Source organism: Panthera uncia (assembly GCF_023721935.1).
Source record: "Panthera uncia isolate 11264 chromosome B3 unlocalized genomic scaffold, Puncia_PCG_1.0 HiC_scaffold_1, whole genome shotgun sequence".
NCBI classification, from domain to species: domain Eukaryota; kingdom Metazoa; phylum Chordata; class Mammalia; order Carnivora; family Felidae; genus Panthera; species Panthera uncia.
This window is the reverse complement of record NW_026057582.1, coordinates 35,278,171-35,292,318: the sequence shown is the minus strand read 5'-3', so window position 1 is coordinate 35,292,318 and position 14,148 is coordinate 35,278,171. Positions and strand designations below refer to the sequence as shown.

The 14,148-nt window shown below is 44.3% G+C and overlaps 1 protein-coding gene across 1 annotated transcript in view; it reads right to left on the bottom strand.

The window, feature by feature from the left end:
- Nucleotides 1-13,581, bottom strand: part of SPTB (spectrin beta, erythrocytic) — a 124,079-nt gene extending 110,498 nt beyond the window's left edge. The window contains exon 1 of the mRNA XM_049611448.1: nucleotides 13,398-13,581. The gene's annotated coding sequence lies outside the window, so the exon portion shown is untranslated. The remainder of the gene's footprint in view (nucleotides 1-13,397) is intronic.
- Between the last annotated feature and the right edge of the window lie 567 nt (nucleotides 13,582-14,148).

Genomic DNA, 14,148 nt, shown 5'->3' with positions numbered 1-14,148 from the left:
CCTATCAATCAATGGGCACAGAACACAGTAAAAGAAGAGAGCTGTTGGATCGTGGTGGGAGTGTGTCCATGACAGAGAGTTTTGTTAAAAGAAACAAAAATGCTCTCAAAGGCCTGAGCAAGCAGTATTCTCATGAGTCTTGGTGAAACTCACTTTTTGTCTAAGGCAAAAATGAGGGCAGAAAAACCAACTAATAGTACTGTAACATTTTACAAGGTAGTTTCTACGTTGACATACCTTCGTGACAACAAACAAAAAAGATTACATGCATCCAGAAAAAAAAAAAAAAAAAAAGAAAGAAAGAAAAAGAAAACCAACCAAACAAAAAAGAACTTCTATGCAGGAACTTTTGGTCTTTTCTCTGAAATGTTTTTCTTAATTCTTCACCATTATAAAACAAATCTTGTGTATATCAGTCTGAAACACCCACTCAAAGAGCCTTTCATAGTTGCTTTCTAAGGGTCAGCCTCAAACATTCACTGAAAAATGAGGTGGGAGTGACTGTATTCTGGATGAATAACTAAATTTTCCTAGCAATAGACATATTCTGATGATGTAAGTTAAAAATCAGCTGTTACTTTTGTGTCCAATAAATGGAAAACAATTGGAGAATACAGAGGTGGGAAGACAGCCTCCACCCAGGTCTCAAACATTCCTCTTCACTCCTTACCCCTACGCCATCAACACTGATTACCTCCCATTAACCCTTCTTCATAATCTTCATAGGTCACCATTTAGAGGATTATTTTCAGTGCTTCTTGAAACTCCCCCTATCACGCAATCAATCCACATTTCTTGAGCTCCATACATGCGCCAGATGCTGCTAGGCACCAGTGTCCACATGGGCACCAGACAAATGTCCCTTCTTCAAGGAACGCATAATGTAGAGGAGAGTCAGACCTGTCCATAATCAACCAGGGTATAATGTGAAAAGTGACACCTTGAGAACTCATAGGAGAGAGTGGATGTCTTCCTGCTTCAGGGAACAGGGAAAGTATCAGAGGGGTTATGTTTGAGTAGGGCCTTGAAAGATATGTGTGACAGTTCACAGCTAAAAAAAAGGGAGAAAGACATTCCAGGCCTAGAAAATAGTGGAAGCAAAGTCATGGAGGTGAAAACGCACCCTGAAATGACACAGTCACAAGCATCCAATGTACAGTAAATAGAAAGGGAATGAAGCTGGGAGGGATGCCGGGACAGGTTGCCTGCCTGTTTAAAATTTATTCTGGGGCAATGAGAACGAACCACTGAGGGTTTTAAAGCAGTTAAATGACTCACATTCATGTTTAAAGATAATTCTTAGATCAAAGTGTAAGATGGTCAGAAAGATAAGAGTCTGAAGGCCAATTATTCAAACATAAGACAGTGAAAATTCAAAGAAACTAATTTGAAAATTTTGGAGGAAAAATGAACAGGCAGCCAACTGGATACAGAAGTGTGAAGAGAAGAAAATCCAAAAAAGTTGCTGAAATTCATACTTGGGACAATAGTGACAATGAAAACCTAGCTATGAAAACAGGTAGAAGAGCAGGTTTGGGGGTGAGGGAGGGAGCCGAGTGGTCCTATTGCTACACAATAAGTTTGAGACATCCTGTTGAACCAAATGAAGACAGCTAGCAGACTGCTACAAAGTAACAGCCCTTTGTGGGGCTACACAGAAGGATTTAGATGCACTGGCAGCCCCAACATTTAAGAGTTGGTAGATGGGGCGCCTGGATGGCTCAGTTGGTTGGGTGGCTGACTTCGGCTCAGGTCATGATCTCGCGGTTTGTGGGTTCGAGCCCCACATTGGGCTCTGAGCTGACAGCTCGGGGCCTGGAGCTGGCTTCACATTTTGCATCTCCCTCTCTCTCTGCCCCTCCCCCATTCATGCTCTGTCTCTGTCTCTCTCAAAAATAAAATAAAATAAAATAAAATAAAGAGCTGGTAGAGAAGAAGGAACAAAAGAGAAAGAAAGAAAAGAGAAGGAGGAAAGAAAGAGAAAGAAAGCAAGGCTGTGGTGTAAGCAAGATGGGAGGAGAAAAAGGAGAGCCTGGATCTCAGAAGCCAAGAGGGAGTTTACTTTCCAGCCAAGAGTGGTTAACAAAGTCAAATACTGCAGAGAACATGGGATGTGGGTATGGAAGAAGGCTATCTAATTTGACAATATCAGATCTCTTCTAAAGCAGTTTTAGTACAGCTATGGAGAGCTGCCTTATGACAGCGGGCATACCGTAGAGTACTAATTAGTATCTTCATCTTCAGATGTCAAAGAACTATGTTGGAAGTAGGATTCAGAACATTAATTATTTATTAAAAGCTAATAAGGGGATTCAAGCCTATTAGGTTAAATCATTGCAAATATAGAGCAACATATAAAGGTATACAACTAGTTACCTCTCTAATTTCAGACCATTAAAGATGCAAAATAAAGGGAAAAAAGACACTCTTAGAATTAAGAGCCATGGACTATTGACCTCTGCCCAAATATGGTGGGCACAGTGATTCTAAACAAGCACTCCAGAATAAATACTTCAGGGTTCAAGTCCAGCTTTGATCTTTTCAGTGTAGAATTCTGGGTAAATAAACTTCTTAAGCCAGATATTTTTCATCTGTCAAATTAGGATAATAAGAGAAATGACAAACACACACAAAGTTCTCAGCCTATCACAGTATGCTGAGACACTTATAAATGTTGACTTATTATAATCATTATAAAAATCTTCATTTCCAAGTACATATGTATATATAACTCAATTATATATAATTTCAAACATTCATTAATTTGTAATCAATAACTTCTTTTAAGGTATATTTATCTTGAGAGAGAGAGTGCACACATGCATAAGTGGGGGAGGGGCAGAGAGGGAGGGAGAGAATATCCCAAGCAGGCTCTGCACTGTCAGTGCAAAACCCAACACAGGGCTCAATCCCATGACCATGAGATCATAACCTGAGCCAAGATCAAGAGCCAGACACTCAACTGACTGAGCTACCCAGGTGCCCCTAATCAAGAACTATTTTTGAGTAACTCCCCTCTGTGTACCAAGCATGGTGCCAGGGAAGAAGGGGGGAAAGAGGGGGGAGGGGGGAGGAGGGAGGAGGGAGGAGGAAGAGGAGGGAGGTGGGGAGGGAGGAAGAGGGAGGAGGGAGGGGCGGAGCGAGGTGGGGAGGAGACGACCACAGAGACGACCTAGTTCTCCATCACAAGAAGCACAGTCTAATGATATGGGAGGCAAGTTGACCATTAGAAAACAAGATGATCCATCCCATAACAAGGGAAGGAGAACGGTCCTACAAAAACACATGGGAGGAAGCATTCCTGTGCTATGCCAGGACCTGGGAGTGAGAGGGACTGTCAGGCAAGGCTATGAAGAGAAGGCACACTTAGGCATTACAAGGAAGTCTGTAGATACATTTTTAAGGATAATAATATATATTAAGGTGCCATCACAAGCACCAAAAAAATCCCTTAAAAAAAAAAAAAGTTAGAGAAAGAAGAAGCTCTTTGCCCAAGGGCAAACAGCAAGAGAAAAGGAGCTGGAAACAACCCAGGCTCTTGTCATCCAGCTCAAGGAGATATTTTGGTTGAAATACATCATCACATACTATTTACACCCTTCCCCACCTAAGTTTGGGTTACATGTTTTACAAAGCAAATTAAACATCTCCTGCCTGCCCTCTAAAAGTCTAGGATTTAAAAACAGGCACACTAATATACAGACAAATGGAAGAGTTTTGATAACAAACTATCCCCCAAAGACAGTGTTTTCAAATAAACAATTCTCAAGTTCAGTTTGGTTCCAAAGGTGAGGATGTTAATAAATTTTTCCCTTCCCTTTGGAGACCAGGGAGAAATATTAAAATTGCTTGGTTTGGATCCTGAAATAAATTAAAAATAGAATTACCAAATGATCCAACAACAAACTGGAGTATGGATTCCTAAGTATATACCCAAAAGAAGTGAAAGCAGGGTATCAAAGAGATATTTGTATATCCATGTTCATAGCAACATTATTCATAATAGTCAAGGGATGGAAGTGACCTAAGTGTCCAGAGATGGATGAATGGACAAAATGTGAGAAAAACATACAGTGGAATATTATTCAGTCTTAAAATGGAAATTCTGACACATGCTACAACATGGATGAATCTTGAAAACATTATGTCAACTGAAATAAGCCAGACACAAAAGGGCAAATACTGTAGGGTTCCATTTATAGGAGGTACCTAGACTGGTCAAATTCATAGAGACAGAAAGTCTCTACGGTGGTTGCCAGGTGCTGGGGGTTGAGGGGAGTTAGTATTTAATGGGGATGGAGTTTGAGTTTCAGAAGATGAAAAAAGTTCTGGAGATACACAACAATGTGTACAACGTATATGTACTTATGCCGCTGAACCAAACACTTAAAAAGAGTTAAAGTGGTAAATTTTGTCATAAATATAATACATTTTTTTCTTAATCACATGGTAGCCATGCCCACTAAGTAACTGGATTTCATCATTTAGGAGCAAATGAAAATACCTTGTTTCTAACATTTAGATACAAGGCCATCTGAAGAGGGGATGACAGCATGAGACCATGCCTCTTAGAAGTTCGATATCCAAAGGAGCAGAGTCCATTTACCATTCCTTGGGAACGGACGCCTACGTAACTCATTGAGAAGGTGCCTTTGTTGCAGCCATTATCGGAGAATTTTTAATTAATATAATCCCTGTGGACCAGAACCACCCCAATAGGGGATGACTGTCAAAGCACACATTCCAAAAATTACTAATTGAACGTCTATGTGAAAAAGCATTATGCAGGGCTTTATGTAAGACCTACAACTGTAATTCATAAATCAGTTCTTGCCTTCAAGAGCTGCCTAGCAAAGCAAATAATAGACATAAGTTTAATAATAATAATAATAATGATAATGATAAATGAAGTCTATGAACATGTTCAATTAAGTAGCACATGTAACTAACTCTAGCAAATTTGTAGAAGGGAGAGATTACTAGGGGCTGGCTGGCGTGTTCCAGAAAGACTGATGGAAACCACTCCAAATCTGGGAGAAATGTTCAGGTCTGAATGAGTCGAAGCAGACAAACCTGGTTCAAAGAAAGGGTTTGTGATGGGAATTGGTAAGAGATAAAAGTAGAAAAAGAGATTGGAGCCAGGTTATGGTTCTTAAAAGTCAACTGTATAAATTTGGATTTCCACCTCTACCTAGAGGGGAACTGCTAGAGGTTTCTAAGAAGGGATATTAGAGGACAAACACAGCTTGTCAGTGCAGGATGGCTTAGAAGAGGAAGACCCCTAATTGACAGAAAGCTGAGGGCGCCTAGGTGGCTCAGTCAGTTAATCATCCAACTCTTGATTTTGTCTCAGGTCATGATCTCACAGTTGTGAGAGCCCTGTCTTGGGCTCCATGCTGGGCACTTAAACCTGCTTAGGATTTTCAATCTCTATCCCTTTCCTTCTGCCCCTCCCCCACTCGTACAGGCATATGTGAGCACGCGTGTGCTGTCTCTCTTAAAAAAAAAAAAAAAAAAAAAAAGCAAGCAACCAAGCAAGCAAGCAAGCTGGACTCCAGGCCTGAGGACTACTAAGTTACTAAGCATATTTCAATTAATTTTTCTCAAAGGATACACAGGAAACTGTTGACATTGGTAACTTTTTAGAAGTAGGACTGGAGGTAAAGGAAGGGAGTCTTTTACTTTTCATCGTATACCCTTGTGCAATGTGGATACACTTCTTAATCATTGGCATGAATTCATTTAAAAGGTTTTTAAAATATGACAACCAGAAAGTGTTAAAAGATGTTGAGGCTCTAAACAACACATTTAAAACGTTTCTAATTATAAAGTGAAACATATTTCCATCTCGTTTGCATTGTATCTTAATCTCTATCACATAGTGAAGATGTTGTGACAATGACCTGAAAGTAACAGCATAAAGTACACAGAACTAACTGTACATCTAAGGCTCTAATTCAAAATAAGCAGATGTCATGAGTCACCCACCATAAAACACCTTCTTTTGGGTGTACTTAAAGGAAAAGTCTGCCTGAGTCCATTCCAAATCAACTCAATTACAACAAAAATAAAGAGTCCACACGACATTTGACAGGATATATCCCATCTCAGTAAATGGCTTTTTCATTCTTAAAGTTGCTCAGGCCAAAAGCAACTGAGTCATCCTTGACTTATTCTTTTTCTCTCATCCTCTATCTCCGAATCCCATGAGCTCTACCTTCAATTCCATCCAGAAGCCAGCTGCATTTCGCCACCCCACCACTGTCATGCTGGTCCGTCGTCTCTAACGTGGACCACTACAGTAGCTTTCATTTTACTCCGTTTCCCCTCCTGTCCCCTACAGTCGGTCTTCCACAGGACAGCCAGAAAGATCTTCCTCACAGACAAATCTGAACAAACCACTCCTCCGCCTGCAACTTCTGGTAGCTTCCTATCGCATAGCTAAAACACAAAGTCCTAGGACGGCTGCAAAGCCGGCATGATCCAGACCCCATTTCCTCTCCAACGGTACATCCTGCACTCACTCTTGTCCCTCCTCTCCAGTCACACTGGCTTTCTGCCCTCTCCTTGTATATAGCAGTGACCCCACCTTAGGGCCTTTGCCCTCAATCTCAATCTCTTCCCCCAAACATCCCCATTCCCCTCCCTCGCTTGGCTTGGCTCTCCACACAAATTAAACTTCATCAGAGAAGGCTTTCCCTACCATCCAACCTCAAATAGAACTACCTCTCTTTCTCTTCACGCTGCTTTTCCTTTATAGCAAATTATAATATATACTCATCTGTTTGTCGTTGTAGTTCCCATCTCACCCAACTACTATGTATGCTCCATGACAACAAATTTGGGGTCTGTTTTGCCGTTTTCACTGCTATATCCCCTAGACCTAGAATACGTCTGGCAAATAAAAGAAAGCTCTATAAATATTTATTGAAGTTTAAAGTACAAATCAAAACACCAAGATCACTAAGATCAAAACACCAAAACACTAAGATCACTCCAAAATGAGGCATAAGCATAGTAATGCCCAGCAAATTTGGAGTAAAGAAGTAAAAAATACAGAACTTCAATTGATAGTATTTAAAGCTATCATTTACCTACAGCATGTTGGGAATCCACATACATGCTCAAGATTAATTCATAATTTAGGACAGCACCTGTGTACAGGCTAGAGGGTTTCTCTTGAGGTTTTGTACTTAAAGAGAAAATACTGTAACAAGTTTCCTCCTCCCTCTCTCCAACAAACTTAGATGGAAGGTTCTGAAGAAAGTAAGCAATCACTGTCTCAACCAGAAGGCCCAGAGTATTCAATTATTCCACTGAAGAGAAGATCTGGACAAAGCCCCCGCCTTGGTACTAGGAAATCGGGCAAAGTCAGGTTCCCTCATGAACTACATAAACAAGGTGCTTGGGCAAATCATTATTTGTTTCTAATCCTGTTTTCTCTATTATAATTTATATCTATATATTTATATTTTAATGTTTATTTATTTTTGAGAGAGAGAAATTGAAGCAGGCTCCAGGCTGTCAGCGCAGAACCCAACAAGGGGCTCGAACTTAAACCGTGAGATCATGAAATGAGCTGAAGTCGGACACTTAACCAACTGAGCTACCCAGGCACCCCCATTTTCTCTACTGTAAAGCATGAATGATGAGGTCTTCCCTGCTTCTTCACATAGTCATTGTAAAATAAAATAAGATGATGCATATACAAAGGCATCCTGGAAGCTGAGTGGATTATACATCATCTATGTGACCATCAACTTGTGCTAGCTAATCTCCAGTTCACAATCCCTTTCCCACCACTAGTGAGCTTTGTTTAAACAAGCATCTGATCTGGTCCCTCCCCTGCTCAAAAGCCTTTATCGATTTCAACTTGAACCTCTGGCGGTTCAAGCCTCTCCACAAACTGAACCCAAACCATCTTTCCAGTCATATTTTGGCCGCTTCCTGGGCTGTGTCCTACATTCCAGCCACAGGGGACTACTCCCCATCCCCTAACTTACTCATGCGTTATTGCACATCTATGTGGGTGAGGTGCCTAAGCCCCCACCCCTACTCATTCCTCCTTCTTTCCTTAGAGAAATCCTAGGCACTCTCCCACATGAATTAGACCCTTTCTGGGGCGCCTGGGTGGCTTAGTCGGTTAAGCCTCTGACTCTTGGTATTGGCTCAGGTCATGATCTCACAGTTCGTGGGTTCGAGCCCTGTGTCAGGCTCTGTGATGACAATGTGGAGCCTGCGTCAGATCCTCCTTATCCCTCTGCCCCTCCCCTGCTCACTTGCTCTCTGTCAAAATACTATATAACAATAATAGTAATAATAATAATGAATTAGACTCTTTCTCCCATGGGCTTTCTCTCAGGTGCCCTGTTGAATCGTTGCTTGTTTGCAAGCATATTTCCCCACCAGACCAGCAGGTCTCCATCTGATGCCTTTTCATGTCCTCAGCATAGAACAGTGTAATGCACACAGTAGGTACACAATGCTTGCTGTCTCTGAATATTTCTCAAATGGCTCTCTCAGGCCTTTCCAGCTCTTTCTCTGACTTATGGCTTGGAGGCAGTATTAGGAAAGGGCTTCTTTTACTTTTCTACTCCTGAGGAAATATGCTGGGAGATGCAGCTTGCTGACCACTCCTAGGGGGCTTCCAGAAACAGGCAGGAACTAAGCAGAGGGACAGAATGAAGCTAGGGGTCTCTCTCCAGGCCTCGTAAGTTATATCTCTAAAGTGTGCTTCATTTTATTGGAAGTGCTATGAATTCTCAAATGAGACACACCCTAATACAAATGGAAATGATTTTCAACTTATTCAGTTTCAGGATTATACAACTTTCTGTTCCTTTTCATGATGGTGGAAACTCCTGAATTGACTATAATTCAAAGCAATTATTGTTCTTCAGCTGCCAAGGTGCCCTGTTATTCTTTTCATAACTATCCTGGATGATCTGAGCCCCTTTCAATGCAAAGTCTATTTTTTTCTAACCCTGTACCTTTTCATTTGCTAAATTTATAGCATTCAAATGAAAGGAAGAAAGGAAGCCCCACTTTTGCCCCCATTGCGAACATGATATATGGGTTTTAATTGCCCTTGTAATTATACCCTTGTCCAGATCTGCACAGGTACAGTATAGAAATTAAACACAGCAAAGCCCGAGAAGGCCTCACTGTGGTAGGAAGACGACAGCTTCGTAATGCTTCCTGCCACCAGGAGAAGGAAACAGAAACGAAAGGTGGTCTGGGAATGTCATAAGCTAGCCAGCAATCTCCACTGAGGAAGCATTTTCTGTCTATGACCGCCTCTAAAATTGTGTTAGCTGTAAGGCTGGGGATCCCCTGGTGGTTTGATGTTCAGCTAAGGCTGGCTGAAAATGGCAGAACTTGGATTGCTTGGCTGTGAATTAAGAAATAAGCACAGCAACAAAGGGAAACATGCTATGACATTTTCTAAATATTTACCAAGGGGAGTTGACAATTCAGTGACTGGAGCCAGATCTGACAGTGAATTCTGACTGCCTCCTACACCCTTGATCACCATCTCCATCTCCAAAACCAGGTGACCTTCACCCCTTGGGGTTGGCAGAAAAAAGAAGCATCTTTGTGATAATCCAGCAAATGCTACGTGATGATTCGGGCACACAGATCACTGCATTTATTCTCCCCACCCCACCCCCGATTTCTTACCTAGGGTAGAGGAGTAACCAAAGAGCTATCTATATAATCAACTGAGTCAATACAAACTACTTCTAAGATGAAATACTTCTTTCCACAGCAATTTCTGACTAGTGATATCCATATGGTTTCAGAACCCAATATCCATGAACTTCCTTGCCTGTCCTCATTATAAAATGAAATTTCTCATCAGCCCACACAACACAATTATTTTCATTCTTGATCCTCCAAAATCAATTGATAAATGTTAATCTGCAGGTCTGAGGTTATAAGAAAAAATTATGGATAGTGAAGAAATGTGCTTTATATCACTTTAAACCTCCTGTTGGTCAGATTTCCTACATTTTAAGGTCTTGGATAGAGTATAATTTTGCATTTGATTTTACAATCTGAAATAACGCAGTTCAAGAGCAACTTGGTGATTTGGTTTAGATTAAAACAGGTATCTGACACTCCCAATAATTCCCCCAAAGTCCTTTCTTTCCCCACTGTCCCCGAAATGTTACATATTTATCTTAAGATTTGTACTAGCTCAAGATAGTAATGTACACACCTATCATGTGAAAATGCATACATCTGTACACCTAACAAGCAATGGGGAGATTATGGAACAGTTTAGAGTTTAATGTTGACTAATGTCTTCTCACCTGCTTACCTCCAGTACTTTTTTTTTTTTTTTAAGATTTTACTAAGATGAAAGTAATTGGATATTAAAATGGATGCTCTCACAGTCTCCCTCAAAGGAAAGAATACTTCAGTGGTTTGGTTAGGCAGAACTTCAGGAAATAAACCTAATACTGGTCTTGGGAGAGAGGGAGGAAGGAAATGGGCAAGCAAGAGTAAGAAACATGGAAGGCACATCATAGCCCTACAGAGATGACCAGGTAAACCGCAGTTAGGTCTCCCCTCCAGGCAAGCAGCCACATAAACAGAAGGCTGGACTCAGTGACCTCTAAGGTCCCTTCCCACTCCAATAGCGTTTGCCTCGTGAATTTTTTATAGTCATCCTCTGTTCTATCACACTGTCCCCATGCATCATCAAGCCCTCCTGGCCACTTCCTCAACTGAAAGGAAAATCTGGTTTCAAAAAAATCCATGCTTTGACTACTGCCAAGATTTCAGTTCCGTCCTTGAAACAATGACCTGAACATAATGGGCCAGGCTAAACACCTCTGAACAAATAAGTACTCAATACCGTCTTCAGGCAACATTATTTCACCGATAGATGCAGAATTATAACCCGAAGTTTTGAGAGTGAAAGACTGTGAGGCTAACAGGCCATCCTATAATCGAATCTTTCCGACTTGTACTTCTACATCCCCTGCTGAATGCCTAACCTTAAAAAGAGAGTAGGTACCAAACAACAGCGTTTGAATCCGGGCCTCACCTCTCATCAGCTGTGTGATATGAGACAAATTATTTAATCCCAAGCCTGTTTCATGACTTGTAAAATGCTGATGATATAAACTACCTCACAGAGTTACTGTGACAATAGGATAAAAAACAAGACAAAAAAACACCTCTGAGCATTCATTTGTTCTTTCTCTTCTTCATTCAACAAAGATGAACTGAGTGTCCACTACCAGACAGGCACCAGTGTAGAAAAGATGGAAAAAAATGAAAGCTATTATTACTCTCGTTTACCCAGTTTGTTTTCAGAATTGTGGCAGAACCGTCAGATTTTGACTTGAGTTCAAAACTTTCATGACTAAAATAGTCATTTTTGGCTTGTCAAATATGATCCCTCATGGGAGTGCACCTACTGCCATACCTTTATGTACCCCAAAGCTAATCATCTAGTAGGTGTTCAGCTAGAGGACACCCTCAGAACCTTTGGAAGAAGCCACAACCAGAGCAAAAGTGGTATCCTGGTATCCCAGCTCTCAGCTGGGCAAGCCAGTCAGGAAAACTTGATATGCCTGTGCTACAAGACCCGTCCTGGATGCCTGGGAGATTTCAGGTGCTTTCAATTCCACCAGTGGACTCTGAGCCTTCCGAGAATTTAGGATTAACAGGTCTGGCTCATCCCCAATCTTTGTGACTGGGCCACAGATAAAGCTAAGAGCAACAGCTAAGGGGTATAAAGACCATTTTTCATAATGTAGGGTTTATGTTTTTCAGCTGTGTTTTACTCTAGAATTTGATAAAGTTCTGTATAAATGATCCACCTCTGAGGAGTCCATTGGTTTCAAGGCTGGTAGGCTCTCCAGCGTGAGCCTAACATTCCTTCTCCTAATTAGCCCCAAACCTCCGGGCAAGTACAAGCCTACTGTGTTGGGTGCTGGGCATGCCCTACACTTAAACATTTTGTGCTTACAAAAAAGAGTCTTTAAAGACATTCTGGAATCCAGGGCTCCTAGAAAAAGAGTAAAAGTCTGACTCTGGCCTGAAATAGGAAATAATCTGCCCTAGATCACAGGGTGGTCAAAGAGCAAATTCTAGAATCAAATTCAGAACCATCTGTGAACCTGAAGATAGGTTAGTGGACAATATAGAGGTGCCTAAAACTTCTGATTTGCAGACTCCTCTCATTCAGGAGCCACCTGAATCATTTTCCCTAGAAACTGAAGTATAGATCAGAACAACTCAAGGCTATGAGTTTTGGATTGCTATCTCCTATCTGGAGGTAACAGCCTAGGCTCTCCACAGACAGGAGTTATGGTTACACAAATACGGTCACTATCTCTCCACAACCCCCCATCTGATGCACCTAAAAAAAATTTTTTTAAGTGGATTTTCATTTCCCTTCAGCCAGTTTAGCGCGTTATTATCAACTCCTGACGCCTCTAACTGCTCAGTGAAAACAGTGGTTTGGATATTAATAGGCTGTAAATCAAGGCCCTACCTGGAGCTTGTTGTCACGGAAACGGTACTCAAGCCCACAGCAACTTCCCCACCCTCGGAAGTCTGGAAGAGTTAGTGGGAGTTAGGGATGGTTTTAAAGCTCCTGTTATTTCTCCCACTTTCTGCTATATTTCTCAGGGCCAAGTTGTTGGAGAAAGAGGAACCGGTGAGGCGGGTGAGAGTATAGTGGACAGCAGCAGCTTGGAGAACTCTTTGGGAGAGGAGGTCAGGAGGTCCTTGGAGTATGCCTCGGGCATTCTGCTCTTTCCTCCTTGGGTCTGCACCCAGCCACTCCGCGTCGTTCCCTGCGGCCGGCGGTCGGACCCCCCCCCCCCACTCCGCTGACCCTCCCTGTCCTCCCCACCTGGGCACTGGGCTGTCTGGGGAGCGCGCGGACAAGTTCCTTAGAAGAGAATCTGAGCGGCCCCGGGCTGAGAAGCCCCGCAGCAGGAGGCGGAAGGCACCGCGAAGGTCCGACAAGCTCGAGACAGAATACCTTTTGCCCCCACGCCGGGGTCCGGGAGGATGCGGCCCGAGACTTAAACACGCACCGCCCCCCCCCCCCCCAACAACCTCCGCCCTCCCAGAGCCCCAGGGCGACGCTCCAGGATCCAGCTCTCCAAAGCAAAGCGCCCCGCTCGGCAAGTGCCTCCGAAGCCCACGCGGATTCCCGCGCCCCAGGGTGTTCGCTGCCGCAGCCGCCAGGGCCTCCCGGGCCCTACGCCCCGCACCTGGGGCTGAGCCCCTACCCGGTCCCCTGGGCCCCGCGCGTCACGCGCCCCCTGGGCCCAGCGCCTCCTCTGCGCTCGCGCCGCGCGCCCCAGCCTCGCGCATCCGCACCCGCACCCAGCCCCCACCGGCCGCTGGGCCCTCCCGGGACTCACCTGCGCTGGGGCTGTAGCAGCGGCCACCCCGAGCCCAGGGGCGGCGGCGGCGCAGGGGGAAGAGGGCAGCACGGGGCTCCTAGCACAGCAGCCGCCGGGCGCCTGGTGCTGCCGAGCCGCGGACCCGCCCAGAGATATAAATAACATTATCTGAGGAGGGACATTCCTGCCGGGGGACATCGCTGCTGCCGGGACCAGATAGTCCCGCGGCGGGGGCGGGGAGGCGGGGCCGCAGCCTCCCGCAGCGCCAGGCCCAGCCCCCGCCTTCCCCACCCACTCCCGCACCTGCCAATCAGCCTCCGCGCCCAGGGGCACCTGCCAGGCCTCCGCCCGGCTCTCGCGGCCGGCCTCCGCCTCCTGGCTGGCCGCCTGGGCCCGGGACGCCAGAAGCTCCAGCCGCCCGCAGCGCCCCCATCGTCGTTCACCTCCCCTAACCGCCCGCTACCCCGAGCTCCCTGCGGCGGGAAAAAGGTTTGACTCTGCAGCTCGGGCCTAATTCGTGAGCCCGGAGCAGCAAGCCTGGCCACGAAAATGAGCCCTCCAGCCTTTCCCGCCCTGCGTCCCCACTGTGTACTGTCAGGTTTTTAAAATATATTAAAACACACGCTTAAACCGTAGGGTGGGCGAGGCGGGAGCCCCGACCGTGCGCCCCCGCTGCAGCGGGTTTGGGAGAGATTGTTCCCCGGGGCTGGTGTTAGAAAGCACGCTCCGGGGCGCACTTCACTTGGCAGGCTGTACGAACAGACTCTGG